A 26,255-nucleotide genomic window follows, 5' to 3' on the forward strand; every position below is an offset into this window, starting at 1 on the left:
CCACGTGGGCCCCACCTTCTGCCTGGGTGAGCTCCACCCGCCTGGGCTTCAGAGGCTTAGGCCTTCATGGGGGTCATTTTGTGCTGCAGCTCATTAGAGGCTTTTGTGTCAGTAGTCTCAGGGCCGTCTGTGTACCAGGCATGGTGTGTGCAGCTCGTGTACAGGAATTCACAGTGTACAGGTGCTGTGAGGTGATGGTGTCCAAGCCCCTTGACATGCTGTCCATCAGACTGGATTACACAACACAGTGGTCTTTTCATAGTGGCTCTACAGAGATGCAAAGGAGGCATGGTGGTGACACGTGGTAGGAGTCACTCATGGCCTCCGAGATGCCATGTGTGTCCCTGGTCACTCTTGTGGATGCTTGGCCCTGTCCTGGGTCTGGAATAGCATGGTGCTTCATCCACACGGCCTGGGCATCAGAAGAGGTGTCTGAGTGCTGGGCCTGGACAGGTGGAGGCTGGGTCCTGGGGTGAAGGTGCTTGGTACTGCCTCACCCTTCTGGGCTCCCTGCGCCCCACCCCCACCCTCCTGGGCCTGTGGGATATAGCCTGGTACAGTGCCCTGTGGGACTGTCATGCCCTCCCTAGGGTCTCAAGGCTGGTGTCTGTGGTGTGGATGGCACCCCTGCTTGTTGCGGGGTGTCAGTACTCTCACCACGGCTGGGATTTCAGGAACAGGTTACACGTATGGGGTTCTCTGAGCGCCCTGATGACTGGCCTCCAGCATGTGCTGAGTCCTAGGGTGGGGAGCTCTGCGGGCCCAAGCTGGGGGTAAGTGGAGAGGCCCAGAATGCAGCCCCTTCTCACACGCCCTGTCCGCTCTCCCCTGGACTAGATGTAATTTCCCAGTTGTCCCCGACTTTCCGCCTGTGCTGCTGCGACCTGTCCTCTACTGAGAGGCCTCCCCGGTTTCCCTATCTGAAATGCCTCTCTCCTCTCCCCTGTTGTTCAGGAGTCTTCCTTTACAGTCCTTACCATCACCTGGCATCTGTGTTTTCTCCTCTCTCCCATGGCACGGAGAGCTCCCTAAGGGCAGGGGCTGCTGCAGTGTGGGTAACCAGATGGCTGGTGGTGGGGCAGGACCTGGGCCAGTAGCAGGACTGCTCCGGCAGCCTGGCTGCCTTAGGGACATTAGGGTAGCCCAGGAGTGAGCATTTCAGTGTGTGCAGTGTGCAAAGCGACACTCAGGGTTCTGGCTTGCACAGGAAAGAAACTGGAGGAGATGGGAACCCTGCCCTCATTTGCATGTGTGTATTGGGGGGAATGTCATCATCCGTGGAGATAAGAATAAAGGGCCAAATGGGGGTCCTGCAGCAGAGGGAAGACTCAGGCTTGGAGGAGTTGGTTGCTGCTGATGGTGGCTCATAAGAATTGGAGGGTGGTAAGGAGGGGCATAACTCCCCACTCCTCAAGTGTGGGCGGTCCCTGGTGACGTCCTTCCAAAGAGCACAGTGTGAAGCGGGGGAGACAGAGCTGCCCGATGGTGGAGCAGCTGGAGCAGCTCGCGGTGGAGGTCCACACCAGCAGCGACTAGTCACGCTGATCGCCTGTCCTTAGTAGGGTGTATGGAGAGTGGCACTTCCCCTCTGTGGTCTTCCTCCCCCAAACCCAGAACTTCAACCTAATTCATAAGGAAAGCAGCAGTTGAATTCCAGTAGAAGGACATTCTATAAAGTACCTGGTCAGTACTCCTCAATACCGATGAATCCATAGTTTCCTCAAAACGGAGAATCTGTCATGGCCCAGAGGAGCCCAGGGAGACAGGATGACTAACTGTCATGCGTCCTGGATGGGAGCCGGGAACAGAGAAAGGACAGTGCAGAAAAACTACGTATACATCAATAAAGCGTGGGCTTTAGTGAATAGTAATGCTTTTTATCCTGGTTCACTCTAACACACATGTGATATTCATGTAAGATATAAATAGTAAGGGAAACCGGGTGTTGGGGTGTATGGGAACTCTTTGCAGCATCTGCTCAACTTTCCTGTGGGTCTAAGCCTGTTCTAAAAAGTAAAGTCTATTAAAAAAAATTGGAGGGCAGTTTGAGTCGCATCCCCCTGGGGCTCCTGGCGGAGGGCTCTCTGCTCTGAGCCTCTCCGAACCCCCTCACCCAGCTCCAGACCCTTGGCTTTCTCATCCCTGTTGGTCCCCCTCCTTCATGTCTACATGAAAACCAGAAGAGAGTTAAGGTTACTATTTGGGATAAATATTTTTTATGCCCCAAATTTCTGTGTGCTTGAAAATAGCCTGTGTCTCGGAGGCAGCCTGCCTGGGTGCGGGGGGCCATCCCCGCTGAGCTGAGCCCAGCCCAAACTAACGGGCATGCCGGCCAGGTTTCCTTGGTCGGACGACTGTGGACAGTGGGCTCTGTGCACCACAAAAGGAAAGCAGCCAAGTGTAGATGTCCTGAGGTGCCACCCTCCCAGATGAGCCCCTGGGTCACTAAGAGTTAGTGCCCAGTGGCCGGTTTTTAGGGGGTGACACTGATCACTGCAGGAAACATGGATCCCAGCTGATGTGCCTGTGGTTGAGCGTCCAGCAAGGAGGGGAAAACAGGTTTTTGTGTGGGCTGGGCTGATGCTGAGGATTTATGGCCAGTGCTGATTAGATGGTGAGAATGGCTTTGTTCCCACAGAAGGGTGGGCTGGCAGGGCTGCAGGAAAACTGACCTTCCTGGCACCTGCACCCCTGTTGGGTAATTTCATTTTCTTTAACATAATTTCTGGAGGCATAGGGTGATGTGAAAGGAGTGGGAGAAGCCCAGTAGGGTCGCTGCTGCCCTATAAGTGCATACAGCAAGCGAGGATGGCTGTGGTTCATGGCGACCTGCAGGGCCTGCCCCAGACTCAGCCCGTTCCTGGAAGCCCAGCCAGGTGGTGGCATGCACCGTCCCGCTCCTCCACTCTAGCCAGGTGACACCTGCTCTGCAAGGTGTTACAGGTCATGCTGTGCTGTGTCACCTGGGGGTTGGTCACATGGGGGCACTTGGTGCAGGACAGGCCCTGCCATGTGGTGGGGCTGGTGGATGCTGTTAGAAAGAGAGGCTCCCTGGGAGACAGAAGATCTGTGCTGCTGGGGACCCTGTGTAAGTGATGGCCCCGAACAGTCCCTGAGCCATCAGAGGAAATGATCCCTGCGGGCCTTACGACTCACCCGGGTTTTATGACAAAGTCAGGTTGAAACCATATGAGACTGCTATTCTTGTTAAGTCAGAAGGGGTCAAATACAAGAAATTTCTTATGATTCAACTCAATAGCTGAGCATTAAAGCAGTTTTCGGCAAGAGAGAACACTCTTTATTTCAAAACCTGTATTTTTTGTTATTGAACACTTACAAATCCATTGTATTAGAAAATAGGGATAAGCAAAAAGAACAAACTTGGGAATACCCGACTCTGCCTGCCAGGGAACTGTTGGTGACTCATACCCCCGGTGGGCTCGGGCACGTGCACGGCTGCCGCACACTGTCCCCTCTGCTGCCCGTCAGGGCCTCCTTCCACGGTGGGTGGTGTTCCCTTCCGCACCCAGCGACAGGAGTCGGTGCGTCACTCATTGGCTCAGGCCCCCACACTTGAACGCTGGAGTTGTTTAGAATGTTTCTCTGGTGTGAATGATGCCGTGATAAGTACCTGGTATCTCTTCTTTCCTTTTTTTGCAGATTCCCATGATTCATTCTTTGCTTACGATGAATTTTCAGGAGTAGAAATGCTGGGCCAAGTGTGAGGCTTAGATTGACCTCCAGCAAGGTCTCTTTGCCCAGTGACAGTGTGGGAGGGAGGGGGGTTCCTTTTTGTCCCATCCCCCTCTGCAGCCCTCCCCCATCATTTGGCGGTTCACCACTGAGCAGCAGTCCAGCAAATCGCATTCCAGCTGCCCATCTGGTGCCCCTCAGCACACAGACTCCCTGTGGCCCATCTTCCTCGGTTCGCTTGTGGTGTTGTCAGTCAGAGTGACGACTCGGTGTGATTACATTTCTTCCAGGGTGACATCCCTTTCCTGATTGCCCTGCCACTGCGCTGGGGGCCCTGGGGCTGACCTGATGGGCTGGGGACCCGAACCCTTGGCTCAGGAGCCATTATTTTAAAAGTATCTTGCGTCTCTCATGGTTTGGTAGATGGATTGGTGCCAAGCCCTGTCTTCCTGAGCTGCCTGAGACTGCTCCGGTGCGTGTGAGTCAGATGGCGGTGCCACCGTGGGATGCTTGGCTTGCTGTCCTGTCTTCCTGAAGCCGTTGGCTGCCCTGAGCGTCCAAGGAAAAGCTGCCGAATTCTGCAGCCCCAGGAGGATCTTTGTCCTCCTTTTGCAGAAGCAATAGATTCATGTTTTTGCTCTGTTGAGCTGGAAGGAAGAATTTTAAATTCCCTCTGGTTGAAGAACCTAAAGTGGGACAATCTATATCAATTCCCTCCAATTGGACTTTTAAGCAAGTTCTTGGGAAAATGGACTATTTTCTATGTGTGGAAGCAAATTCTGTGGGAACCTTCTGGTAATGAATTTTTAAGTGCTTGTCTATTTTGTCTCACTCTCAAATACTGAGTCTTAAAACCAGAAGGTGCGCAATCCAGGTCCATGGGGGCAGTACTCCCCCGCCCCGAGAGGGGGCGCTGGAGAGGCCCACCTTCCTCTGCTGCAGTTCCTTTCCTGTCTCTCCATTGTTTGTAACCAATGGTGAACATTCCTTCACTTCCACCTGAAGATTCTCAAAGATATCAAAAAAAAGGTGCCATACTGGAATGATTTTGAGCTTTTTTGGTACGTGCTGTCTGCTGGGATGTAGTTTGTGTGTAGTTATTTCATTATCTAACAGTTAAAAAGCTAATAAATAGATAGTTTTTAAAATCTCTGTTTTTAAAATACCGCCTTCAAACACTGATTTTGCGTCTCCAGAGGAGGAGTGAGCCATTTTTTTGGCAGCAGAGTTTGGGGTTGAGATGGACCCTAGCCTCATTGACAGGAGCAGGTGTCTGACCTACTCCAGATCTGGGATTCCTTTAACGTTGGTTTTGCATAAGCAAACTTCTTTTTTAAACATGTTTTTCTAGCTATAAAGTTAATATACATTTGTTATAAAGTTTGAAACTTCACAGAAATACGTAATGTACAAAATGAAAGGCCCATCCCCCTAGCCCCCAACCAACCTCTGCAAATACAACCATTGTTAACAGTGTAGGGCAGATTCCTCCCATTATTTTGTGGTTCATAAAAATATTTTTCTCAAGTTTTACACAAGTGCATACACATTTATTATTTTTAATAGTTTTCAACAAACTGGGATTATGCTATCCATATCATTTGTAATTAGTGCTTCCCTCTCAGCAGTGTGTCTTAGGCATTGTTCCTTGTCAGTTATGCGTAGTAAGGTTAGTTTTTCTAACATTTACCTAATGCTTGATCTGCTGATGAGCTTGTAGGTTGTTTCCATTGTTCACACTCACGGAACATACGTGAGTCTCACATGTGAATCCTTGCACATACGTGGGATGTCCTGGGAGCCTAGGTTCTGGGAGCCGGCTTGCTGGGCTCAATGGTGTGAGCATGTCTAGCTTGAAGAGATACCACCAGGTTCCCCTCTGGAGATGTGACCATTCCAAATGTTGCTGGTTGTGCGGGAGCCCCATTTCCTCATGTCCTCACCATGGACACTCTTTGGACATGATAAGTCTTTGTAGTTGCACTCAATTGTATCGACCTAAAGTTACCGCTTATTTAAAATGATGAATGACAACAAGCTTCTTCATGTGTGCTTAATAACAATTTGAATTTCTTCTCATTTTCTTCTTGCATCCTTGCCTGTTTTTCTGTTGACTTGTTTATCTTTTCCTTGTTGATTTATAGTTGTTCTTTGTACAGGAGGGTTATATCTCATTTGCTATACACATTGAAGATCTCTTCTCCCAATGTATTCCATCCTCCACCTTTGTGTAAAGGCATCTTTGACAGTGCAAAAATGTGGATTTTTGTGTTGTCGCATCCATCAAGCTTTTCTCTTATAGCTCTTGAATGGTGCACCTTATTTAGAGAAAGCACTTTCCTCCCCTAAATGTATAGAAACACCCTCTTCTATATGCATTTTTTTCTTCCAATGTTGATAGCTCAGGTTTTTTTGCATTTACATCTCTTATTCATCTGGAATTCATTTTTAGGTATGATGTGAGTTGGAGAAGTACTTTTTTAATATGAACATTCAGTTTTCCACATTATTTATTAATAACCCCTCTTTAAATCTGTTTTGAGATGCCAGGCTTGGGATACATTAAGTTGCTGCTGTGTCCTGTGTTGTTGCTTCCATGTTTCTGGGCTCTCAAAGCTAATTTTTTAGTGTATTTTTGTGCCAACATCTACTGTTTAAATTATTGTGGCTTTTTGTTTTACTTTGTTATCTTTAAGGGCCATTACCTCTTCATTATTCTCCTTTGTCCATTTTTTTCCCTAACCTTTCTCATATATTTTTTTGACTAAACTTTAGGATAATCTAAATTCATCCCCAAAATCTGTTCGGGATTTTGATTGGGGTTGCTCTAGAGGTTTATTTGGGGGAGAAGAGACATCTCTGTATTTTCTTCTCATCTGGATATTTTGATTGATTTAGAAGGCGTTTTACACCATCCACTGGTGTTTTACTGCTTCGTTCCTATAGTACATTTCCTCTTACCTGATAGCTGCTGTTGCCGTTGTCCGCGGGGTCAGCCTGTCTTCTGGCCTTTCCTAGCTGACCATACAGAAAAGCTGTTGACTCTGGAGCGCTAGCCTGTCTGCTTACCTTGCTTCTCTCTCTCTGCTGGTTTGAATGGTTTGTTGGTTCTTTATCTTGGTTTTCTAATTGGAGAATCATTTGCCAGTGCTGACCTTTCCTTCCTGATATATGCCTATTCGTTACTGGCTTGTTCTTGGGGGTGGTCTTGTGGTCCCTGCTGCATGGCCTCTCTGCTTCATGTCACGGGCTGGTCCTTTCTTGGAGCCCACCTGGGCTTGCAGCCCCTTGGGCCCGATGCTCTGCCCTGCAGTGGGGGCAGGCTGTGGGTAGACGGAGTGGGGTTTTTCTGTGAGGTAGGGAGGGGTGATGGAGAGGGGTCTCGTGGAGGGGCTTCCCCAGACAAGGACAGTGTCTACCGGGAGCTCCCCCCAAGCCATCTGCACAGGGGGCTTGCTCTGTTGCCCAGCCTTTAGCAGGGGGCTCAGAGCTCTCCTGCTCAGGGAGAAGTCCCCTGGGTGATGGCAGGGGCTGTGGGTCTGGGACTCCCACACCATCCTGGCATCTGCTTCTCTCCCAAACTGCCCTCCCAGGCAATGGTGGTGGCCCTGCGGGTGCACAGGTGTGGGGGGCGAGGCAGTGGGGGGAGTGTAGGATACAGCCCTGGTTCTTGGAGCTCCCCTCCACAGGCGGTGGGGCCAGCAGAGGTGAGTTGAGGCTGGGGGGCCCAGAAGGTGGCCCCAGCAGGGCAGCATGGGGGTTGGCCAAGCCTCCTGAAGGGAGACCCATTCCGACTGTGCCAAGAGGTGCTGCCTAGCCCACAAAATCCCGTGAGCTCTGGAATGTGTGTGCTGGCCACTCAGGGCCACCCTTAGGAAGTGAGCTGGAAGTGGGGAGGGAGGAGGGGTGAGTTGAGCATGCTCTCTCTCTTGAATCCCTCTGCCCCAACTATGAAACAAGAGCATCATTCCCCTCGTTGATGCTGCAGCCTGGGCCTTAGGGGGTCACACCCTCCGGGGGCTGCTGGTCCCTGTGGGCTCTCGGTGCTTCAGTCTGACCAATAGTAGGCAGTTCCCTTTGTGTGTTAAGATTCCCGAGTTATTCTGCATGTCATTGATTTTGCACATTCTTTTTTACTACTTTTGCTAGAACCTTTGTGTAGGGTGTTAAAACGATCAATACTTGTTAATAACATGTTTGGTAAGAAGGACATTATTTTCTCCTTTTGTGAGTCACCAGTCTCCGAGCACCTTTAGGATGGTGGTGCCCATGCTTGGCCCTTTGGGGCCTGACAGATGCTATGAAGGTTAAGCCTTTGCCTGGAGGGAGTGGTGTGACCCCTTGCTGCCCACTGGTGGTTAGCCCAGGTGGGGCCTGAGATTCCTGGATGGGAGATTGCAGGCCCAGGAGGGTATATTCAGGAGGCAGCTTTCCTGAATGTGTAGGCTTGAGACCTGGTGTTTTTGTTCTTTTACTATCCCCCCTGCCAGGAACCCATTTCCCATTCAGGCCCCTAGACACCCCATTTCTGGCCTCTTTCAGGCTCACTCCCTCCGCTCACAGGGGGAGGCTGCACTGTTTTCCATGCTGTCTGGAGCTGATGGAAGCAGAACTAGGCCGGCCGTGTCATAATGTAGTGGAGGAGCAACTAGCAAGAAAATCCACTCTTTCCCTGTGGGACAGAAATCTCTGTTAGAGGGATGGCCAAGAGGTCACGGTGAACAGAAGGCTGCTCCCAGGACGTGGGCTCTGGGGACAGAGATAGCAAGGGAGACGGGAAGTCCAAGGGCACTGGGTGTGTGATGTCTGATCCCGTGGGGTTGGTGGGTTTCTATTATTTTAGAAGGACATATTTCCCTGGTTAGCAGGGCATGAGTTCTGTTTTGTTTGAGTTAGGTTCTGAAATTTGTATTCTAAGTGATGAAAAGGGATAGGTGGCTTTTTCATGATGGTGAGATTAGCTTTGTCAAATGCAGAGGTGATGTTAAAACCCAGTAACTCAATCAGTGCAGTGTTACTAAGGACTTACATAATTATGTCTTTGCTTAAAACTTCTAAATCTGTAAGATAACTTTTAGGATTCTTGGTGTTTTGGGGACAGCTCTGTGTGGGTGGGTTTAATATCCATTCGTGTACACCTCATTTCCTGGGAATCACTGAGGAACAGCTCTTTGATTTTCCATTTTAAACCCTATCTTCCGACAATTGGCCTTCTACAGAGCGGCATGTTGGAAATGGGCTGCAATTACAGTGTTCTTAATGGGATGGGTTTTATTTCGAATAAGTAGACGGTGAGAGCGTTTCACTACTTTTGTATGACTGCTCACAATAGCCCATTTTTCTTTCATCTAATGGAAAATGTGCAGCTGAAGCCTGCCTCACAGTTCTGCACCCACGGCAGCCTGGGTAGATCCTGGCTCATCTCTGAGGCTACCCGTGTGTCCCGTTGGATGGGCCAGCCATGGCCCAGGTGGGAAGGCAAAGAAGATGCCCCAGATGTGACTCAAGGGCCCGTGTAGCTTTTATTTTGTTGCATTTTATGCAGAAACATTTTGTATTCAGGGCAGGGTTGTTTTGCTTCAGCAGGGGCAAGGAGGAGTGATACACAGGGCTGGAGATGTTGGCCTGGACGGGGAGGCAGGTGGGAGCCCAGGTGGATGGAAGCTCCAGTCCCCGAGATCCCCTGGCAGGGTCCAGCCATTCTCTGCACCCAGCTGCTTGCTTTCATAGACATTGGAGTGCTGCGATTGATGTTCAGAGAAGTAGTGCTTCTGCACCATCCTGACTAGACTGCTCCCTTCCTCTCCCCATAACTGGCTCACGGAATGTTCTGGAAGGAATGAGTCTCTAAGTTGCTCCTTACATACTTAAACCCAGGAGAGCCAGTGACCCTTTTGGCCTTAAAGCCTGCCGTTCCTTGGAGGAGCAGATGTTGAAGATATGTTTTCTGTTTGAGCTTCTAAGGCTGCCTGAAAGGTCAGAAAGAAAATATGGTTCTTGACATATGCAGAGGGGAGCCCTTTCATTTCTAAAGTCTGCTAAAAAATGTCAATGTTAAAAAAATCAACTTTGCTGTTGGTAAAAAAAGTCCTCTTACGTGTTTGCAAATTACCCTTCAAACTTCTCTCAGGTGAGCCCTGAGTGGGTGATCATGCCCCTTGCATGGCTGGGCCCCCTAGATTTCTGGAGCCAGTGGCCTGGTGCCTCGCCATGAGCTGCCTCTGCTGTAGAAAGGGCAGTTCTTCCGATTTGGGTAAGAAGGTCCTTGGGGCTCCCCACAATTCAAAGGCAGTCTGGGGGATCTTCTCTGACTCTGGAAACCACCTTTCTTCCTTCAGTGTCTATGAATTTGACCTCTCTAGGCATCTCAAGCTAAGTGGACTCATATGGCGTCTGTCCTTTTGGGACTGGCTTATTCACTTAGCATGACGTCCTCATGATTCATCCATGTTGTAGCATATGACAAGCTTTCCTTCCTTTATTTTCCCAGGTTAATTGAGATGTGATTGACCAAAGTTGAATATATTTGGGTTGTACAAAGTTGATGTTTTTGTAAGATGCACAACATGATGATTTAATATACGTATACCCTGTGAGATGATTACCACAATCAAGTTAGTTAACACTTCCATCACTTCACATAGTTACCCTTATTTTCTGTGGTGTGAGCACTTAAAGAGCTACTCTGTGTATATAATAACAGTATTGTTAACTACAGTCACTGTGCCAGACCATAGGTCCCCAGAGCTTATTCATCATATAACTGGAAGTCTGTGCCCGCTGACCAATATCTTCCCATTTCCCCTCCCCCCACTCCTGGGACCCCCCAGTCTACCCTCTGGTTCTATTTCAGCCCTTTTAGATTCTATGTATAAGATCATGTACTATTTGTCTTTTTGTGTCTGGCTTATTTTACTTTGCATAGTGACCTCATCCATGTTGTTGTAAATGGCAGGATTTCCTCCTTTTGTATAGCTGAATGATACTCCGTTGTGAGTGTGTGTGTGTGTGTGTGTATAAATATTTTTTATCCATTCATTGGTTGATGGATATTTAGGTTGTTTCCATATCTAGGCTACTGTGAATTATGCTATAATGAACAAATGAGTGCAGCTGTCTCTTTGAAATAGTGGTTTCATTTCTTTTGGATAAATACCCAGAAGTGGGATTGCTGGGTCATACGGCAGTTCTGTTTTACATGTCTTGAGGAACTTCGTACTGTTTTCCATAGTAGCTGCCCCAGTTTATGTTCCCACAGCAGCACAAGGGTTCCCCTTTCCCCGCGTTCTCTCCAGCACTTGTTACTGCTCGCCTTTTTGATCCTAGCAGCTGTGAGGTAGCATCTCACTCCCATTTGGATTTGCATTTCCCTTGTGATTAGTGATGTTGCACCTTTTCATGTGCCTGGTGACCCTTTGTGTGTCTTCTTTGGAAAAATGTCTGTTTAGGAGCTTTGCCCATTTTTTACTTGGGTTATTTGTTTTCTTACTGAGTTGGATGAGTTCCTTCTATGTGTATGAATTTCTATCCTTTTAAGGCTGAATAATGTTCATTGTACATATATACCGCATTTGGTTTGTTTATCCATCTGTCAGGAATATCTCATGTTGTAGAAAGAACCGAAGCAACAAGCGCTGACTTACTCTCGAATGCTCATGCCCCCCGAGGCTCTGTGCCTGTCACAGAGTGCCAGCGGGAGCGGGTCTGTGGCAGCGGTGCTTGCTCACTCCTGCGCTGAGCAACACGGGATCCCCACAGGCATCCGAGCCTGGTGCTCAGTGCAGAGGAGGCAAATGGGAGCAGGGGCGGTCCTGCCCTCAGCTTAATGCCCTCTCATATCCAGGACCTCAAAAGTTTTTTAAAAAAAGTGTTTTCTAGGAGAAAAGAGCCTGCATTCATCCTGATGGCTGCGTGGTCACAGGCCATCCAAACGATGCTTCTCTGTTCTCAGAATTCAGGGGGAGCTTCTTGGAAGGATGTGTCTCCTCCAGACCTCTGTATGTGGATGGGTGCTCCCTGCAGGTGTGCTCCAGTAACTACTGTAATAATCCCAGAGCCTGAGAGGGCCTGCAAATGTCACTTTTCGTATGTGGATGTCAGTAAATATTATCTGGAGTCAATAATATATCCAGAAATAGAATTTAAAATCATTGTGTAGAGATATGGAAATAGCCACAAGAAGAATTATAGTAAGAAATAATGAAAAGGATTGGCAGTGGAGTGTGGAAATCTGTATCAGGGAATGTGGCTTTTCATTGTAAGTACTCAGCATTTGATTATTTAGTCTGAGTGAAAGAAGTGCCTTGTGGCTTCAGGGCCTTGCAGTAGCCAAGGAGTGTCCAGTCCATTCAGTTACCTGGTAAAGCTGAGTCGGAGCTGTCTGTCCTCAGGCATAGGGCAGTGATGGCAGGGGTCCAGCAGCACCAGGCAGGAAATGAGACATGTTCAGTGATTGGTAGGGTAACAGTATCTGGCACAATAATTCCAGCTAAAACCTTAATGGTGGGCAGTAAATATAGTCTGTCCTGGCCAGATGTGACTGGCATCTTAACAGCACCCTTCAGTGCCTTGTGTCAAACATGAGGATTGGGGGGCACTTCTAGCCCATGGAGGGGGCTGGGGAATGAGTTTTCAATCCTTTCAAGCAGTCGGACTGTACTTAACGCCACTCCATCACACCACCTGGGTAAGTTGAGAGAGTACTGACTATCTTTTTCTAGTAGACTGTTTTTAAAGCAATTTTAGGTTCAGAGCAAAATTGAGGGGAAGGTATGCATGCATAGCCTCTGCCACTATCAGCATCGCCCAGCAGAGTGGCACATGTGCTAGAATTGAGAGCCTGTGTTGACACGTCGTCATCACCCAGAGTGCACGGTTTGCTTTAGGTTCACTCTTGGATGTCGTACATGCTGTAGGTTTGGACAGATGTGTAATGACACATACCCACCATTAGAATATCATACTGTCAAAGTAGTTCCAGTGTTCTAAAAATCTTCTGTGCTTCACCTATTCATTCATGTCCCTTTCTCTCCTACCACTGGCAACCAGTGATTTTTCTATGGTCTCCATAGTTTTACCTTTTCCAGAAACATCATATAATTGGAATCACACAATATGTAGCCTTTTCATATTGGCTTCTTTTACTTCTTTTACCTTGAAGTTTCCTCCATGTTTCTGCATGGCTAGGTAACTCATTTCTTTTTGGTACTGAATAATATTACACTGTCTGGGTATACTGTGGTCTATTTATCCACTCACCTACTAAAAGACATCTTGATTGCTTCCAAGTTTGGCATTTGCAAGTAAAACTGCTATAAATATCCATGTACAGGTTTTTGTGTGGACATGAAATTTCAACTCCTTCAGGTAAAATACCATGGAGTGCAATTGCTAGATGTGGTGAGAATAGATACTTGGTTTTCTAAGAAACTGCCAGACTTACTCCCAGTCCCATTTTGCATTCCCACCACCAATGAATAAGAGTTCCTATTGCTCCACATCCTTGTCAGCACTTTGTGGTGCCAGTGTTCTGGCTTTTTGTCATTCTAATAGGTGGGTAGTGGTAGATTTAATTTGTATTTCTCTGATGACTTATGATGTGGAGGATTTTTTCACTTGCTTATTGTCCATCTGTATTATCTTGTTTGAGGAGGTGTCTGTTCACATGTTTTGGTCCATTTTATAATCTGTTTGTTTGTTTTCTCATTGTTGAGTTTTAAGAGTTCTTTGTGTATGTTGCATAACACTCTTTCATAAGATATGTCTTTTGCAAACACTAGCTCTCAGTCTGTGGCTTATCTTTTCATTTTTTCGACAGTGTCTTTTGCAGAGCAGAGACTTTTAATTTTAAAGAAGTTCAACTTACTAATTCTTTCATGGATTGTGCCTTTGGTGTTGTATATAAAAAAGTCCTTGGCAAACACAGGGTCGTCTAGATTTTATTCTATGTTATCTTCTTGGAGTTTTACAGTTTTATGTTTGACCCAAATGTCTGTGATCCATTTTGAGTTTTTTTTTGAAGGATATGAAATATGCATTTGAATTCTTTTTTTTTTTGTATGTAGCTGTCCGGTTGTTTCTGCCACCATTTGTTGAAAAGACTCTATTGCACTTGCCTTTGTTCCTTTGTTAAAGATCAATTGATTATTAATATGTGGCCTATTTCTGGGCTCTGTGTTCTGTTCCATTGATCTGTTTGTCTTTTTTTTCACCAATACTGTGCTTTCCTGGTTACTGCAGCTTTACCATAAGTCTTAAGGCCAGGTAGTGTCAGTCTTCCATCTTTGTTCTTCAAAATTATGTGCTTCTATCATTTTCTTTTGTAACACTTGTCCCATTGTATCACAGATGAGTTGCTTTCATAGACCTGAGAACCATGAACTTCAAGAACATCATCTTTGGAAACCCTTATATAGCAATGAACTGATTTTTTTCTCTTCTCTTTTTTTGTATGTAGCTGCATGTACTTGAAATTTTAGTTTCATATCAGTTCTGTCTAACAGTGCATCTGCTTGAGATAGTTTGCATTCTATTAAGTGGGCTTGCTGTGAAATTATGTAAAAGGTTCAAATATTTAGAGTTTTAAGTGTCGTAAGTCTTGATTTTTGGGTAACATCCCCATTTCATAAATGTGATTCTTTTCCAAAAAACAAGGTCACTAAATGAATGAATAACTTACATTTTTTTGTTATTCAATAAGACAGTGTTTCTAGTTATAAATGGTTTACGTTTATAAAAATCCTCTACATTTTACAGTAAAAAACATGGATTAGTTGTGTTTAAAAAAAAGAACCATAGAAGATGGAATTTTAATTTTGACTTCATATAAATATCTTTGGAAGAGAAGTTTTTCTGTTCAGGTTCTGCAATTTTGATTCAGAAGCTGTGGTGCACTGAGGTCTCATCTATGAGGGAGGAGCTTGGAGTGAACAGTCTGGGTTCTGCTGGCTGCTGTCCCCTGCTGGGTCCTGGAGAAGGACAGTGGCCGTTAGGTCTTATTGGCAGGAACGAACACAGCCAACGGTACTGGAACATTTTCCTTCCCCTGAACAAATAAGATAGTATGATGCCCGCAGCTGGGGCTTGCATGGGACTGTGTGGCAGAGGCTTGCTTGCCGGCCTGCTTGGTACAGATGAGATGCACAGACCTACAGCCACTTGGCAGGGAGGGAGTTTAATTCTGTACACTGCCTCCCATCAACTAGCTTACGGTTTTGGGACTAATGATAATTCACTTGTTCTGTCTGGAGCAATGTATGGATTCTCTTTCTTCAATTTAATACAGCTTTAAAATTAAAGCACCTCTTGCTTAAGCCATTCAGAAATGTTTCACTTAAGAAAAAGCAAAGAGAGTTGCTGTGATGGGGCCCATTGCTCACCCGACGCTGAGGCCTTGTGGACAGTCCCCTCACTGCTCTGGGCCCGTCTGGAAGTGTTTCTGATTCTCATCAGACAGGGAGCGCAGATAGTGCAGATTAGAGGTTCACGTTAGCCTTAGTGATGGAAGGATGGAAATAGATGCTTCCTGCTCATGGCCATTCCAAGCAAAACAGCGAGGCTTCTTTGCAGATAACTGCTGAAGCCAGACATCACTAGATTAATTAGGATTAGTGAGAAGTTGGAACATATTATTTTAAAAGAGATTTCAAGAACAACATCTTTGGAAAGCTTACCTAGCTATGAAGTAATTTTTTTTTCTTTTCAATCTTATATAAAGCTGTATCTGTTTGAATTTTTTGTTTCATATCTATTCCCTCTTACAGTGTATTTGCCTGAGATACTGTGAATTCTACTAAATGGGCTCAATAGTAAATTATTTTAAATACTTTTTATTGTCACTTGGGAGACCTGGAAGTATTTCTAGTGTTTGCATTTGGGTCATGGAGATGCCACTTTGCATCATTTTGTCACATGTTAGAGCCAGGCTATTTCAAGGAGGGGTCAGAGAGGAGACTTTCTATTTCTGAGGATATATGACAGCTTAGGAAGCATGGGTTATTCAAAGATTTGTCCTTCTGTGCTTTGAAATCTGAAACGGAGATTCAGCCATATGGAGATTTAGAATCTGTGAGGGAGCTGATTAGGCTCCTGTCTTTGTTCAAAACTGGACTTTTTTTTTTCTTTGGGAACCACATCCAGTCCTAGACAGCATTGTTAAGATGAAGACTCATAAAAAGCCCCAAGTGCCAAGTTGCCAGCCACTTAGCTCAGGCAGGCCCAGGGTGAAGAGGCTGGTGGGAGGCTCAGCCTGGCACTCTTTGGGGGCTGTCATTCTTTACTCCCCAGATTCCTGGAAACGAGAGAAGAGCCAGCCTCGTTTCTTCCAGGCATCTTTGCACAGTTACTGGGCAAGCCTCTCAGACTGCAGGGGGTCAGGGGATGAACCCCTAGCCCTAATGCCTCCTGGTTCTTATCCTGTGTTCCCTGGGCCTTTTCGTTGTACGTACCTTGTACATGTATTTACTTTAAAAAATACACATTCAAAATTTTTTAAGGAAAAGATTTCCAAGACATGTAACATCCACCCATTTATCCATCATTCATCATGCAGCAAATACTTATTAAGTACCTACTGTGAGCCAAGGGCTTCCTTGCTCCATGGATCTTGTATTCTACCATTAGGCATCAGCACTGTCTGGGGCAGGGTCTTGAGTTTGGTCGTGCAAAGCACAGAATGCCTCTGCACCAGTTTGTGTGTGTTATGTGTAAGGCCTGAATGCCAGAACTTTCTGGAAAGTCTGGGGCAGGCTTGGGTCAGCTGCTCAGTAGCTGAGTGTAAAGCATGTGGGTATACCCCTCCTCACAGAGCCATCCCTGCCTTGTGTGTGTGGCACCACGGCCTTTACATCTGACAGTTCTTCTGTCATCACAGTAGCCGGAGGCATGGGCAGGCATGGGCAGGCAGCAGGCAGAGGCTGGGGGCTCAGCAGTGGCCTGCGCCCAGCCCAGTGTGTGCTGCGTGCCGGGCCAGGTGATGGAGTTAGGGAAACAGATAAGACGTGGCAGCCCCACCCTATGGGGCTTACAGTCTTCAGCACTTGAGTAGGTATCAAAGTTTTAGAAAAAATTCTGCTAAAAATCACTTAGCTCCTCAGTGTGTTTTGAGGCTTTGAATCCCTTTTGGCAGGTTCTGTCCCCAGGGTGGGACATCTAGGTAAGTGAGTAGCTCTGCCCACCAGCTCTGGCCTCTTCTGGGAGCCTCGCCCTCTGTGCTTCAGCGGCAGGCAGCTGGACGGCAGGGTTCCCGTAGACCCCCTGGGACACAAGGTCTTAACCATTGGCCCCTGGACCTGTATAATTATGCCCTCTGTGTGGTGTTCCTCCCTCTGTGTGGAAGTCCTTGGGGAGAGAAACTTTAGAAGAAACTCGTTTTTTTAGAAAATATTTAAGGTTTCCCCTGTGTTTATTCAGAGAATGACATTATATGCTCTTCAATCCTGTGAGGGCACTTCCTCCCAGAGGCCTTGGAAAAGTTGCCTTTGTGCACTTGTGGTGGCAGGGCCTGGGTGTGGCTGTGGGGAGAGGGGAGATGCTGGCTGGCTTCCCTCCTGCATCTGGGGCTGCTCGCCCCCCAGAAAGCAGCTCACCTCTGAGCATGGTTTATATGGGAATTTAATTTTTATTAGGTGACTTTAAAAGGGAAGCAGGCTTTCAAAGGAGATCTGTACATAGGGAAATAAATACTGCTTCTTTGCTTTCTCGTCTAGGAAGGATTCGAATTGCCATAGAAGCTTTAAGCTAGGCTGGGGGTTTGGGGCCAGCTTGTGGCGAGGCCTCCTTCTGGAGTGCCTTTGTGGACGCCCATGGGGCCTGTGCTGTGACAGAGTTGACATTCTGTCCAGATTTCAGAGGGGTGGCCACTTGAGCAGCTGCTCTTGTCCCCCAGGGGCTCTGCTTCCTGTCCCCCGCCTGGTGCACCTCCACTGTGGGAAAGGAAAAATGTCCAGAGAATTTCGGGTCTGCCCTGCCCCTGGTCAGCCCCTCAGTGAGCTGCTGTGGGTGGAGGAGACACTCTTCATTCTCTCTGCTGGGAGACTCAGTGCACCGTGGGGCCCAGCCACCTGATGGCCACGTCATACCGCTCAGCACGCCAGCCCTGAGCCCTGTGAGGACTGCTGCCTGTCCCAGGCTGATGCCCGCATGTCTTCCCCAGTCATTGTGCACACATACCCACACCCGCACACTGCACATACAGCACACACACACACTACACACACCATGCATACACAAATATGCACCCCCCCATATGCACACATACACACACTGCACACATATGCATATATACACACACCACACACACAGGCATGCCACACAGCATGCATCAACATACATGCTATGCACACCCACACATAAACATATTACACACACCACAGAGACATACTGTACATACATGCTACACATGCCACCCACTACATGCATCACACATACAGTGCATGCACACATACCACACATGCATACAGTCACATGCACATCACACACCATGTACCACATATACACATGCCACATCACACACACATATCATACATGTACATATCAAACACACATATACCACACACACACACTTGTGCATGAACTAGTCTGTGAGTGAAGCTGAATTCTTTAGTTTCCTCCCAGATTATTCCCCCAGAGCTTCCCCCAGTCCCGGCTCAGAGCACCTGGGTCCCAGGTCCCCATCCCTTGTCTCTTCCCCATCTTCAGTCACTGCCTCCCTGTGTATTTTGGGTGTCTCTGGACTTGCTCCGTGAGGCGTGCGGGTATCTGATCATCTGGGAAGTCTGTGGCTCTGCCCCCGAGGAGGCCCGACTCTGTCCTACTCTCTGCTGACACTCCGCAGCAGAGCTCCTGTGGGACTGTCTGCCCTCCCCAAGGGTCGTTCTTCTTACTGCTGGCTTCTCCCCAGCTAAAATATGAAATCCTTGAAGGCACAGATGGTGGGTTTCATTATAATGCTGGGGACTGGTAACTGTTTTGGGTAAAAGACTCAACCAGGACACACATATTTAATGAAGTACAAGTGAACATCCCTGCAGCCTGCCTTCCCTCTTTCCTCTCTCTTCCCCAGGGGACACCTCCGAACGCAGTGGGTGAGGGCCTGAACCCGGACTTGCCGATGTGCGTGTGCTTTCTAGCCGGCTTGATGAATGTGTCACACATACTCAGCTAACTCACCATTTTCACTTACAGATAAGCCTTTAAGATTTCTCTCTGCCAGTACATATTGGTCTACCTCTTTAAAAAGATGCCTCCCAAGTATTCAAGAATGTAGACTGCCATAATTTATTTAACCGTTCTCCTATTTATGAGCACTTAAGTTGCTTCCAATTTTTGAAAAGATTGCTACAATAAAAATCCCCATACAGACATCATTTCGTATGTATGAGTCCTCCTGGAAATGGACTTGTTGGGGGAAAAGGATGTGCATATTTACAATTTTGATGGAGAATGCTGAATTGCTTTTCTGAGAGGCTTCATGGGATGACTCCTAAAGAAGTCCATTTTTTTAGAAAAGAGAAAACCAGCAAAAAGGTAATTCACTACTAACAGCTAAACAGAGAGAGAGTGGCACTCCCTCAGGCCAGACAGTGTGGCGGACTGGGAGAGGTCAGGTAAGGCTGACATGGTTTCTAAGGTTTTCTTTGCTGTGCCCACACTTCCTGCCCTTCCCTTCCCGCCCCCCTGCCCCCTTCCCCCACACACACCAAAAAAGAGAAACAAAAAAACCAAAAACCAGTCCTGGGGAAAGAAGGCGCTTCTGGAGCCTGATGGCTTTCACTGAAGTGGAGAGAAACCTGTCCTGCCCCAGGGCTGCTTCCCAGGGTCTGTTTGCACTGCATCCTGGGAGAATCCCTCAGCACCCTCTTCCAGTTCACTCATTGGCTCTTCAGTTGTATCCATTCTTCAGTTCAGCCCTCTGAATATCAGCCACCATATTTGAAAAAAACTAGTAGGCTTAAGCAGTTTTGTTCTTACAGAAAAATTGAGCAGAAAGTTCCAGGAATTTCCATATGCCCCTCAGCCCAAACCCTAGTTTGCTGTATTATTAACGTCTTGCATTGGTGTTGCACAGAGGTTACAACTGATGAGCCAGTTGGTACGACTATGTTAGGGTTAGGTTCGCCCTTTGTATTATATATTCTGTGGGTTTTGGCAGATATGTGATGACTCAACTACCATCTTTTTGTTTTACTATCTTGTTTAACTAGTTGTGTCTTGTTAGCTTCCTCCTTTTTAAGACTATTCTTCTGTGTTAGTCTTCAGTCTCCATTTCTTGTGGGGCAGGGAAGGGCCAGGGTATTGGGGTGCTGGCTCTCCTCTGGGCAGTGGTGCTCCCGGGGCTCTGGTTCCCTTGCTTGGTGTCTCCACCCTCCCTTGGTGCTCTCGTCCACCTGTCCCAGCACAGGTGCCCACTGCTCAGCGGCCATTCTGTGCCAAGGAGAGGCGAGCGACTTGGCTGCCCCAAGCACCCCTGACTTCTTAGCCCACATAGTCATAATGATCACAGGGAACCTCCATGAGCCTCTGAAAGGTGGTGGCGTGAAGCAAGGTGACTTCCCCGGCTGACAGGAAGCCCCTGTGCCTCACGGGGTTTCCCTACTTATTCCCTCTTGGAATCTGTGTCATTTGTCTCTGAATGTTCTGGCAAGATGTAATATTTTAGAGGAATACCTGGGGGGCGGAGTGTCGGGAGTGTGGGGCATGGGGTGTGTGGGTTGGGGCAGGGCCAGGCTTCTGAAGCGGGAAGCAGGAGAGCCGTTGCCTGCCCTGTTGTCCCCGTGGTGGGCCGAGGGCGGGAGTGGCGCCGTGTCCTGCGGGGCTGCTGCCCCCGCATGGTGGGAGGCCCCGGAAGCCTGTTCCCTCCGTGCTCGCTGCCGGTGAGAATGCGAATAGAGAGGGGGGTGGAATGGGATTCGGGTGTTTACAGTATGAGAGCTGGCACCACTTTTTGTTGGAACAGGAAATAGCCTGGATGTGGGTGTCTCGGCTGGAACAGGCTGTTCCCCCACACTCCTGCAGGGCGTCCTCCCAGCTGTGGCCATTCAGAAGGTAGAGTCTGTCTCCCCCTTGGTGTGCCCAACAGGGGCGTGCTTATCCTCCGTGGTGGGCTGGACCCCATGAGCCCCAGTAGCTGGAGGTTTGGGCGGGGAGGTGGCTCCCCCCTGAGCTGAGTTTCCAGGTCACACACATGGAGCCTTGGGCCACCCTGGCCCGAGCCTGGTGCACAGGCAGTACTGAGTGAGCTGGTCCAAATACGGGATGGGGCGGGAGGTCCCCACACCCTGCTGACGTGGCTGCTCTGCTTGCCTGGCGGGCCACCTGGAAGCCGTTGCTCTCCCTGAGCAGCAGGCTCTGTGTGTGTCCTGGGGACAGCCCTGTGTGTCATCGAATCAGCATTCAGCAGTTCCCACCGAGCACTGCTGTAGGTAAGGACTACATCTCACAGTTGGTGGGAATGGTGGGCATCCATCCCGAAGGGTGAGGTGAGTCACAATGGGCATGGGGCAGGGAGTACAGCCTTAGTGGGTGAGTGGGACGTGGAGTGTGCATAGGGACACTGAGGGTGTTAGCAGGGCCAGGATTGACATGTCTGAGGGACAGCAAGGAGCTGTGAGGCTGGGACCACGTGAGTAACTGGGGTGGGGAAGGCCAGAGGGTGTGGAGGTTGGCACAGAGACCTTTCTGGCTGTCAAGAGAACTTATACCGTGAGCAACAGGGAGCCTTTGGGGGAGGAGGTTGAGGAGAGGAGGACATGATCTAAGTTATGACTTAAAAATTTTTATGATAGCTTTATTATGACATAAATCACATACCATAAAATTTACCTCTTTAAGACACAGTTCAGTGGTTTTTAATATACTGACAATGTTGTGCACTGTCACCACCATCTAATTCTAGAACATTCCTGTCATCCATACCCATTAGCAGGCATCCCCCATGTCCCCCTCATCCTCAACCCCTGCTTTGATTTCATTAGGTGAATGTTTTTCTGAAGTGTAGCCATCATACAGGCATGTGTACACATCTTGGATTGAATGTGTCTCCCCCAGATTCACATGTTAAAATGTAATGGCCAGAGTGAAGGTATTAGGATCTGAGGCCTTTGGGGTGATTAGGTCACAAGGTGGAGCTCTCCTGATGGGATTGGTGCCTTTATACGAAGGGACAGAGACCCAGCTCTCTCCTTTCCACCACGCGAGGACGCAGCTAAAAGTTGGCAGTCTGCAACCCAGAAGAGGGCTCTCATCAGAACCCTACCAGGCTGGCACCATGATCTCAGACTTCCAGCCTGCAAAACCATGAGAGGGAAATTTCCATGGGTGAGCCACACAGTCATGGTACTTTATTGCAGCTGCGCGAGCTAACGGAGACCCTGAGTATACAGGACCACCCCTGCTGCTGCGTAGGATGCCATGTTGGGCAAAGATTGAAGTGGGAAGCCTGTTAGGAGGCATGAGAGGGTGGGGCCAAGGCCAGGTGGGGTGGTGGGAAGGATGAGAGGAGGTGGGGGTCTGGAGGCATCTGAAGCTTCAGCCAGTACGGTGTCCTGGCAGCCCCAAGATGGGTGGGGAAGAGGAGTCCAGGGTGACCCCAGCCGGACAGTGGGCTGCCCTATCAGCTGGGGGTGGGGAGGCTGTTGTTGGAGCTGGACCTGGACCTGGTTTGGGGAGCTTGGCCCGGCTCGGTCGTGTAGAGCTCGAGGGGCCTGTTGGATGTGTGTTGGAGGTGTTGAGAGGTGCATGGGGAGTGTGGACTCCCGGAGAGCTCTGAGGGACCATGACACCATGGAGCTGTCAGCTTGGCATGGGTCCCAGTTCCTGGTCCTGTATGAGGCGCCGTGCACATGAGCACAGCTCAGCAGAGACAGCCAGAAACTGAAGTCGTGCCCCAACTGGGCTCGGTTCAGGAGTCTCAGCAGGTGTGGCTGCCCCACCGGAAGGCAAGAGAGTGGTTTGGGGACTCAGCATCTATTTCTAGTCTTCACTTGTCTGGGGGGTCAGCCACATGCCAGATTCCCCTCAAATGCCCTGCCACCCACAATTCCTATCCATGAAATTCAGAATACTTCATGTCGTATGCCAAGTCCTTTTGGAGAATTCTTGCACTGTTATTGGTGTTTCCATCCTTTTATCTCTCTTTGATCTTACTGAGGAAATTTTTAGGATATTTAAAGAGAAGTGTCTTTTGACAAAAAGAAAATTATGATCTCAATTATAATCTCAACAGTTGGCACAGTAGAAAAATATACCTAAAAATGCTGAAATGCAGCTACATCATCACGCGTTGCCCTGAATGCCCCACGTGTGAAGCCCTGAGGGAGGCAGAACAGAGGGCACAGGGATGGGGGGTTCTGGAGTGTGGTCACCGAGGATGCGGGCCCAGCTCCCCCTGGGACAGGTGGCTTACCCTTCCTGCCCAAGTTTTAGGCTATTGCAGGGCAAGGAGCTCCCATCGGAGGATGGGGATGGCCCTCCACCCTGGGCCGGTGGGTCGGACTTTTCCTGATCCCTCTGCCCCCAACAGCATGCGCCTCTGTGCTCTGCTGGGGCTGGGCTGTCGCTTCGTCCCCCTTCTCTCGTCACCACTCTAAGCAGCCCTGTGCTCAGTGCCTCCAGAGTCTCCATTCTGGTGCCTGTGGCAGTTGATCCTGATCCTTTTACCCTGAACACTTGACTGGGCCGTCCTCTGCCTTGGGAGCCTGTACAGGCGCCTGATGTGGCCACTGTGCCATGCACCTTGCTGGCAGGGCTGTGAGCCCTGTGGTGGAGCACCCTCCCAGCGGCAGGTGTCTTGGAACACACCTTAGCTCCCTGGGACATGTACAAGGGAAGGGGCGTTTGAGTGGGGTGTGCCTGTGGATTTGAGTTTTTATGGAGGAGAGTGGGGTCCCCTCCTACCTTTGTCCTGGACATGTGCTCAGCCTGTGAGCATAACCTGGGGCCAGGCCCCCGAGGCTGGCGGGGCGGAAGTGGCTGGGCCAGACGCTTTGCCCAGCATGGTCACCTGAGTCAGGAGCACCCCATTACCCAGCTGTCAGCCGGCAAAAGCTTCTTGCCCTGGACCCCTGTCCTCACCTGTCCCTTGGGGGGCACCAGCCCTGCAGACGGTCAGGGCCCCTGGGTGCTCAGGGGGCTCGTCTCTCCACTGGCCATGCCTCTCCTGGGAAAAGCAGGAGGGGCGTCCCTCACAGCAGGCTTTGCATGCCTGGTCCCGTCAGGGAGCTCCGCTGACCGAGGGACTCTTGCACGCGGGCAGTGGGCTTCCGTTCCCAATCTGCCACCGTGTGCCTCAATGCAGTTAGTTCCTTCCCTCATGGGAGAGCCTCCACCAGTTCACTCATTGGCTCTTCAGTTGTATCCATTCTTCAGTTCAGCCCTCTGAATATCAGCTTGATGAATGTGTCGCACATACTCAGCTAACTCACCTAACTTTCCTTTCAGGAAAATGTGTTGAACCTTGATGTTTCCTGACTGTCTACAAAGTGTTTTCCAAAGGCTTCATGGCCGTGCTGAGAGAGGGTCAGGAGGAGAATGGGGGGTGAGTGTTGAGGAAGGAGCCACTGGGTACGGGACGGCTGCTTTCTGTTCCCTTTCACTATTCTGCATACGACGCTGGCCCCTCTCTGCCCCTCAGGGGTGCCCTCCACCCCGTGTCCCAGGGCAGCAGCCTCCCGCCATAGGCGCTGCCCGGGAGGAGTTACTCAGCTCGGGCGGCACGGCTCTTGGCACTCTGGGGCTTGTTGGCTCCCCTCCGCCTTGCGGAGCCTGCTGTGATCTCAGGTTCCCCGCATCCTGGACAGAACAGGGGAGGCCAGGAGGTGAGCAGTTCATCAGGGCTCTCAGAAAGCCAGCCTGGGCATCTGTCTGCAGCCCGGCTCCCAGCCCCTGCCCACCTGCCTTCCAGGGTGCCTGTGGGCAGCCCCAGGTCCCGGCCCTTTGCCGCTGCTGCCTCGGGTGTTGCTGGGAAGCGATCAAAGGGCATGCTGAGGCTTGGGGTGCAGTGTGGACGGCTCGTGCTGCCCTCTGAGCCTGGGCTCCTCACCTGCAAAGGGCCTGGTGCTTCCAGCTCTGGTCTCGGTCCCACTCTTGCAGGGCTTGTTTGGAGGGGACAGTTAGACCCAGAAGGGCTTCCTGTTCTTCACTCCAGGCAGTTTGGAAGACCTCTCTGGTTCTTACCACTGTCACTGTGTAAAGTGGAGAGCGACACAGTGTGCCTGTCGGTTCCTGGCTACCGGGCCCCTGCTGGGCCATGAGCGTGTTCTGCTTCCCTTCTGGGTGGAGGACACATGCATTCATTCATTCCACAAGTGTCTATTGACTTTTGATGGAAACTCTCTGCTCTCATATAGCTTACTTTCCAGTGAAGGAAGGCAGATGATAACCAAGATAAATAAAATAAATATGTCCTGTATTAGGTGGTGCTAAGTGCTATGGAGAAACATAGAGCTGGAGAGGAGGCCAGGAAGGGCTGGGTAGGTGGTGTGATGGCTTTAATGGGTTGGTCGGGGATGGCAATGTCTGAGAAGCAGCATGGAGGACAGGAGGAGGGAGCCATGTGGATACCTAGGAGAATGGCCCATGCAAAGGCCCTGGGGTAGCACCTGTCTGGTGTTGGGAGGAAGAGCAGATGGCTGGTTCTGATGGTAGGAGGACAGAAGGATAGCAGGGTCATAAGGAGAAGTGGGAAGGATGGGTGCCAGATTGTGTAGGGCCTCAGAGACCAGCGTGAGGATATTGGGAAGGATCATCTGGGCTGCTGCATGGAGGTTAGATTAGAAGGGGGTCAGCATGGAGGTGACAAGCTCTTAGGAGCTACTGTAGCCACCCAGGGCAGGGAGGCTCAGCTCAGGCCGTGATGGTCATGGAGAAGCAGTGCCGGGAGTCTGTTGATTTCAAAGGTGAAGCCAGCACGCTTTCCTGATGGGTGGGAAGGAGAGGGCCTTGGACAACTCTGAGGCTTCAGCCTGAGCACCTGAAGGACAGTAGTTGGCAATGGAAGGCCTTGGGGGAAGAAGGGCCAGCTCTCTGCCTTCAGGAGATGCGTGTCTGGCTCCCCAGGTGCCCTTAGCAGCCTCTGATTCTCCGGCTCTCTGAGGTGGATGAAACAAAGGGCTTCAAGGAGAGAGACTCAGCCACACTGGGATGCCTGTCAGGGCGGTGCCATGTGCTCCGGGGCTATGAGGGGGGTGCGGCTGCTGCCCTAGGCCAGGCCGCATGTGCGCTGGGCAGAGCCTCAGGGCAGGGCTTGCTGGCCTGCACATCTGGGCCCCTGCTCCTGGCCAGTGAGTTCTCATTTCTATCTTCTCAGACCTTGGTTTTACCATTTTTGCCTTTTCAGATTAAAAAAAAAAATTAAGATATAAGTAGCTATAACATTATATTAGTTTCAGACGTACAATATAGTGATGTAATATTTGTATATATTGTGATGTGATCACCACACTAAATACGTTAACATCCATCACCATACACAGTTACATAATTTTTTTTCTTGTAATGAGAACTGTTAAGATCTACCCAATTAGCAACCTCCAAATTGGCAATAAAGTATATTATTAACTGTATAG

General features: G+C 49.3%; 1 protein-coding gene across 6 annotated transcripts in view; it reads left to right on the forward strand.

Annotated features, from left to right (window-relative positions):
* Positions 1-26,255, forward strand: part of APBA2 (amyloid beta precursor protein binding family A member 2) — a 219,554-nt gene that overhangs the window by 12,265 nt on the left and 181,034 nt on the right. Inside the window, exon 1 of one of the 6 annotated variants that reach the window (XM_073227079.1) lies at positions 21,010-21,113. The exons of the other annotated variants lie outside the window; for them this stretch is intronic. The gene's annotated coding sequence lies outside the window, so the exon portion shown is untranslated. Of the gene's footprint in view, positions 1-21,009; positions 21,114-26,255 lie in introns of those variants that run through there. 6 annotated transcript variants of the gene reach the window in all.

The sequence above is a fragment of the Manis javanica genome, chromosome 18 (genome assembly GCF_040802235.1).
Source record: "Manis javanica isolate MJ-LG chromosome 18, MJ_LKY, whole genome shotgun sequence".
NCBI lineage: Eukaryota > Metazoa > Chordata > Mammalia > Pholidota > Manidae > Manis > Manis javanica.